Source organism: Phoenix dactylifera, chromosome 9 (assembly GCF_051530095.1).
Source record: "Phoenix dactylifera cultivar Ajwa chromosome 9, Ajwa_hap1_PhDact_Kaust_v1.1, whole genome shotgun sequence".
Lineage (NCBI taxonomy): Eukaryota > Viridiplantae > Streptophyta > Magnoliopsida > Arecales > Arecaceae > Phoenix > Phoenix dactylifera.
The window spans coordinates 18579895-18586859 of record NC_143198.1 but is presented as its reverse complement, the minus strand read 5'-3'; positions in this window follow the sequence as shown (position 1 = coordinate 18586859).

The following is a 6965-nucleotide window of genomic DNA, read 5'->3' as shown; positions in this document are numbered from 1 at the left end:
CGGTGTGGTAGGAACGGATTTAGAGGGAACTCTATTCAATAAATAAATCGCTGTGAGTAAGGCATCTCCCCAAAGGAACATAGGTAGATCAGTGAAGCTCATCATGGACCTGACCATATCTAATAGGGTCCGATTCCTCCTCTCTGACACCCCGTTGAGTTGAGGTGTACCCGGAGGTGTCCATTATGAGACTATGCCGTTTTCTTTGAGATAGTCCCGGAATTCCCCACTAAGGTATTCTCCTCCTCGATCTGATCGAAGAGCCTTAAGAGGTTTTCCAGTTTGTTTTTCTACTTCATTCTTGAACTCTTTGAACTTTTCAAAAGACTCAGACTTGTGTCTCATAAGATACACATACCCATACCGTGAGTAATCACCGGTAAAGGTAATGAAGTAAGAATAACGTCCCCTGGCTAGCACATCGAATGGGCCACATACATCTGTATGTACTAGGGCAAGTAATTCAGTGGTCCTCTCCCCATGTCCTACAAAGGGCAGTCTTGCCATTTTTCCTTGAAGACAGGACTCGCAAACTGGATATGACTCGGAAGTCAATGAGCCTAAAAGCCCATCTTTATCCATTTTGTTCATTCTGTCCTCTCCAATATGGCCAAGCCTGAGGTGCCACAAATATCTTTGGTTTATCTCATCTCTGGATCTTTTGGATCCTTTGGCACTCACATCTTGCTCGGTAACATTCACAGATACATCCATATGTAAATGATAGAGACTGTCAATCATGAAACCGCGTGCGACTATTTTATTTCTTAAATAAATAGAACAGCAGTCTTTGTCAAATGTAAAAACATGACCTTCCTGTGCTAGACATAAAACAGAAATCAAATTTCTGCTAGCAGCAGGTACATAATAGCAGTCTCTAAGTAATAAACTAAATCCAGACGATAGTCGCAGATGGTAGGTGCCCACAGCCACAGCAGCAACTTTTGCCCTGTTGCCAACCCGAAGGGTTACCGCACCTTCCACCAGCCTTCTACTTTCCTTTAGACCCTGCATGGTAGTGCACAAATGAGCACTAGAACCAGAATCTATAACCCAACTAGAAGTAGAAGAAACCGTTAGATTAGTTTCAATTATGAGCAAGTCTATACCTTCTGAAGGTGTGTCACCTTTCTTGTTCTTCAGGCTCTCGAGGTATGAAGGACAGTTTCTCTTCCAGTGGCCTTCGACATTGCAGTGGAAACATTTTCCTTTGTCGTCAGCCTTTTTCTTTTGAACTTCCTTCTTTGGCTTCTTGTCTTTCTTCTGCTTCTTAGCAGGCTTCTTTTTCTTCCAAGTAGACTTTCTCTTGGAACCAGAAGTCAACTCAGCAGCAAGGACATTGCCCCTTGAACCTTTCAAGGCTCCCTCAGCAGTTACCAACATGTTTATGAGTTCAGTCTTAGTGCATTCAATCTTATTCATGTGGTAGATTACTATAAACTGACCAAATGAATCAGGAAGTGACTGTAGGATCAAATCCACTTGTAATTCCTTGTGCATGTCCATACCGAGCTTCTCAAGCTCCTCTAGGTCCTTGATCATGGTCAGACCGTGATCATGGACAGACTGCCCCTCGCGCATCTTCGTTTTGAAAAGCCTCTTGGACACTTCAAAACGAGCTGTGCGACTCTGCTCACCATACAACTCTTGCAGGTGTGCCAGTATGTCCCTAGCAGTCTTCATATTTTCATGCTGGCATTGGAGTTCATTTGACATGGATGCCATCATATAGCATTTTACTCTAATGTCATCATCCAACCACTTTTTATGCATCTCACACTGAACATCAGTAGGACGTGTTGGTAGTGTGGGGATATCTGAATCGAGTATGTAGCCTATTTTCTCACAGTCCAAAACAATTTTGAGATTTCTAAGCCAGTCCTTGTAATTGGTTCCGGTCAGTCGGTTGGTCTCAAGAATACGGGTCAAAGGGTTTGAAGCTGACATTGTATCTGCAGAGAGTAAAGATTCTAGTTAGACTTTTGTACTTGATCCTAATCTGTTCTAAGGTCTTTTAGAACAAATGTAACTCCCACTATTTTCTCGAATCCCTCACACTCCCCTGGTAGGAAAACGGAAATCCCACACGACTAGGATTTCTAGTGGGTAATGTGGTCCCACCGATTTACATGCCACCTCACCTAACAGTTATTGGTGACACATAGATGGATGAGTGTACAACTCTTGTACAATGCTTCTCAAGCATGTTGCAGTGTAACTTGGTCTCTAAGCCATGAAGACCTCACCTAACAGTTATTGGTCCCATTTCTTAGTTAAGTCAGACCCACCGTATAACCGTAGGAATAAAGTCGTCATTGGGTCCTCACCTAACAGTTATTGGTGCCCAACCCCACCTTTACCCTACAACATCTCATGTCTATAGAGAGGTCCAGCCCCCCGATGCAACTTGACCACTGTATCTAGCCGAGACAAATCAACATCAGAAAGGCCTTAGCAGCTCTACTACAGTGGAAGACCTATTGACTTAATATTGGTTAATCAGGTCTTAGTGTTTGCAACTTGAGCCCTTCATAAGAGGTAATCGAACAATTGGCCAGGTAAGCAGGTGGGAGGCTCCCCTTACTCAGAGAGTAAGGTCCTAATTAAGTAACCACCTTTTATGCTTTCCTAGACACCAATTAGATCAATTAATCTAATATGACTTGCTCATGTCGGTTCACTCTCGACTTGATTGAGGAGGTTTTGATTTAGGTCTCAATTGGGTTTGCTACATCACATGTAAACCTATCTACCCGACTCGCATTCACATCACATGCAAACGGCACATCACAGGCAGTTATAATCGCAGCATCAAATTAAAGCTAAACTTTAAATAGGTGATGATCATGGATTCTAGTTAGGTCGTATTACAAGCACATGCACGTCAATCGATCAACTGGTCTTCAACTCTTGAATTGGTTTCAAGCCTCCTTGATTCGATTCTTGACCAACTCTTGATCCAATCGCCATCAACCGCTTAGACCCCTGTTCATCTCATGCATCGTCTTGGACTTGATGGTTGACGTACATCACATCACAGAAATACAACCAGATGTAAAATAAAAATAAAAATAAATTACATCTCCTTTTAGGAGGCACGCAGGCCTCTCAAAACATCAAATAAGATGCATGCAAGCATCTGAAAAATTACATGACATCGCAGATCACATCGCAGGTCATTACATTTGATACCAAAAGGGTTTGAATCCTATGATCATCACCTTATGCAACAATTATAATTTTCAGATCTGAAAACTAACTGATTATGTCATGACATAGGTCGCTGATCATGCTAATCATGATTCTAAACTTTGTAATCTCATTAACAACGCAATTAGAATCATCATTTTATCACATAAAAATCAGCATGCAAAAATCAGCACCCCTGAAAAATCTGCATGCAGAAATTTTCAGCATGCATGATCATTCAATTTTCAGATCTAATAAGCCTTTAGATATTTAATTCTTACCTTAATCTACGATGCCTAGGCTCTGACACCACTGTTGGGAACCCGCCCATGCCGCTGATATTTCAAAACAAAAATCAGATGGCAGCGGAAAGGGGGGCATGTGCGGGATCAACGTTCATCGCATGAACGTTGTTTCGAGACCTTTCGTAATTAGGTAAGAATTAAAACTTTTAAAACTATTAGGAAGATCAGATCTTCACCTTGCGCGGGTAGATGATCACCGCAAATCTGAATTCGTGGTTTTTGGAAGAGGGTTCGCTTGAAGCCGTTCAAACGTCCGGCCTCTACGGGTATCCACACGAAGCAGGATCCGATCCAAGCTCTCTATCTCACCGGGGTGCTAGCTCCCTTGCAGAGATAGGATGGCTGATGTCCTCTCTTTCAATCAACTCTTGATTGCACTTGAGAGGAGGAAGAAGAAGGATGAAGAAGAGGAAGAAGATCAAAGCCCTTCACAGCCTTCTTCTCTTCACACGCGTTGAAGCCAAAAGGAGGAAGAAGGGATGTCGCCAAGCTCTCCTTTGCTTGCACCTTGCTTGCGGCTGAACACCAAGGGAAAGGAGAGGGCCACGGCTTGGAGGAAGAGAGGTTTCAATGCTCTAGGGTGCCGGCCTCATAGTCCCTCTTATAGCCATCAAGGGCTCCTCCAAAGTTGGAGCCCTAGATAACTTTCCAAAGAGAGAAGGGGGGCGCCGGCCCCTCTCTTCATGCCGCACACAAGGAGAGGAGGAGGGGCGTGATCCCTCCTTCTTGTGATGCCCTAATCCTCTTCCAAAGAGGATTGGGTGCCTCTCTTATGGTTTAATCCCAATCCAATTAGGATTAGCCAATTGGGTTCAATCTATGCTAGTCCTAATCCAACTAGGACTTGAATGAATCATGACTCAATTGAACTCTTCAATCCTAATCCAATTAGGAGTCATGTTGATTCATTAGATTATTAATTAATTTAGACTTAAGGAATCCTAATCCAATTAGGATTTGTTTAATTTTAGTCCTAATCCAATTAGGACTCTATTTGAATCCGAAGTCCTAATCCAATTAGGATTTCTAGGAATCCTACTCCAAGTAGGAATCCTATTTTAATTCAAAATTCCTAATCTCATTAGGATTGTAGGAATCCTATTCCAAGTAGGAATCCCAGTCCTACTCCAACTAGGATTCCCAGTCCTAATCCAATTAGGACTCTAGGAATCCTACCCGAAGTAGGATTTGTGTTTAAGTCCAATTGATTAATTCCCTTTGTTCCTTCTTCAACTTCTTATCAATCAAATTGATTACTCGTGATTCATAATCACTATTCAACCATCGGATCAGTCAATACTTCTAGTGTGTGTGACCCCATAGGTTCTATTCTGACTGGTAGTGAGATATATTGTGATCTCTATCTCAATATCATTGAAAAACTCCTTTCAATGGGTTGGAATGATTCCAACTCAACTCGTTAGGGTTTATCGATCATCAAGATAATCCCTATGAGTCCCACCATCCACCAGTGACACCTAGCAGCATGTAGTGGCTACCCAGCAGAATGGAATGATGAATCTCTAGGTGCAGTTAACATGTGATACAGTCCTACTATCGTGGATCCCTACAGGACGGAAGTCATGGACAACTCGTCAAACCCCATCGTCTGTCATATGTCAAGATTTATTCGACTCGAGTTCGATAGTGGAAAACTCTTTTTTCACTTTATATTACTGCCCTGGCCAAAGTCTTAGAACTCAGTCTAACAAATCACATAGGATCACTCCTCTTCTATCAAGGTCGATAGATTCCTTATAGGTGCATACCCTACTCCTACAGTGAACCTACTGCAGCCAATCTACACTACATCGACCCATATGGCTAGAGACCATGTATGTGTGCAGTCAAACTACAATAACCTCACTGTGAGTAGCCGAAGCACCGCAGGTCAAAGGACCAGTCACACTACTGCAACATCAAGCAAGTCATTGACGAGTGGATAGACATCCAAGTGACTTCTTGTCTTGGTCACGCTCAGTACCCTTGTTCTCTAACAAGTACCTGCACTATCACTTCAGTGTCCCTACACTGTGGACTCAAGTCTCGTCCATCCAGAAGGAAAGTGATCTGTGCACTGATCGGATCGATCACCGTCCTCGTGATGATTCATTGATCAGGAGCATTTAGAAATTAATCACCAATGATACATGGCTCAAATTCTCAACTCTTGAGAATATGTATCATCATCTTATTAATTTTTTGGACGATTCATAGACACATAAACAATATGAATGAAAAGATGCCTTTTATTTATTCAATAATAAATAGTCAAGTACAAAATTATGTCCCTAGAATCAACAATGTGTCAGCCAAATTGGCTTCTAGGGCATACATCTAACACATATTCCTCTCCTCATGGTAAACCCTAATCCACATTAAGTAGGGTTTGAAATGCCCTAATGTGGTCAAGCCCTAATCCAATTAGGCTTAGCCCATGGGTGAACCAATTAGGATCCAATCTAGGTAAGTCCTAATCCAATTAGAACTTAAATCAATTTTGACTCAATTGAACTCTTCAATCCTAATCCAATTAGGAGTCTTATTGATTCATTAGATAATTAATTGTGACTTAAGAAATCCTAATCCAAATTAGGACATATTTAATTTTAGTCCTAATCCAATTAGGACTCTTATTTGAATCCGAAGTCTTAATCCGATTAGGACTCTAGGAATCCTACTCCAAGTAGGAATCCAATTTTGATTCAAAACTCCTAATCTCATTAGGATTGCAGGAATCCTATTCCAAGTAGGAATTCCAGTCCTACTCCAACTAGGATTCCCAGTCTTAATCCAATTAGGACTCTAGGAATCCTACTCGAAGTAGGACTCTTGTTTCAAGTCCAATTAATTAATTCACTTTCCTTCTTCAACTTCTTATCAATCGAATTGATTACTCGTGATTCATAATCACTTTTCAACCATCGGATCGGTCAATACTTCTAGTGTGTGTGACCCCATAGGTTCTATTCTGACTGGTAGTGAGATATATTGTGATATCTATCACTATATCATTGAAAACTCCTTTCAATGGGTTGGAACGATTCCAACTCAACTCATTAGGGTTTATCGATCATCGAGATAATCCCTGTGAGTCCCACCATCCACCAGTGACACCTAGCAGCATGTAGTGGCTACCCAGCAGAATGGAATGATGAACCTCTAGGTGCAGTTAACGTGTGATACAGTCCTACTATCGTGGATTCCTACAGGACGGAGGTCATGGACAACTCGTCAAACCCCATCGTCTGTCATATGTCAAGATTTATTCGACTCGAGTTCGATAGTGAAAAACTCTTTCTCCACTTTATATTACTGCCCTGGCCAAGGTCTTAGAACTCAGTCTAACAAATCACATAGGATCACTCCTCTTCTATCAAGGTCGATAGATTCCTTGTAGGTGCATACCCTACTCCTACAGTGAACCTACTGCAGCCAATCTACACTGCATGGACCCATATGGCTAGAGAC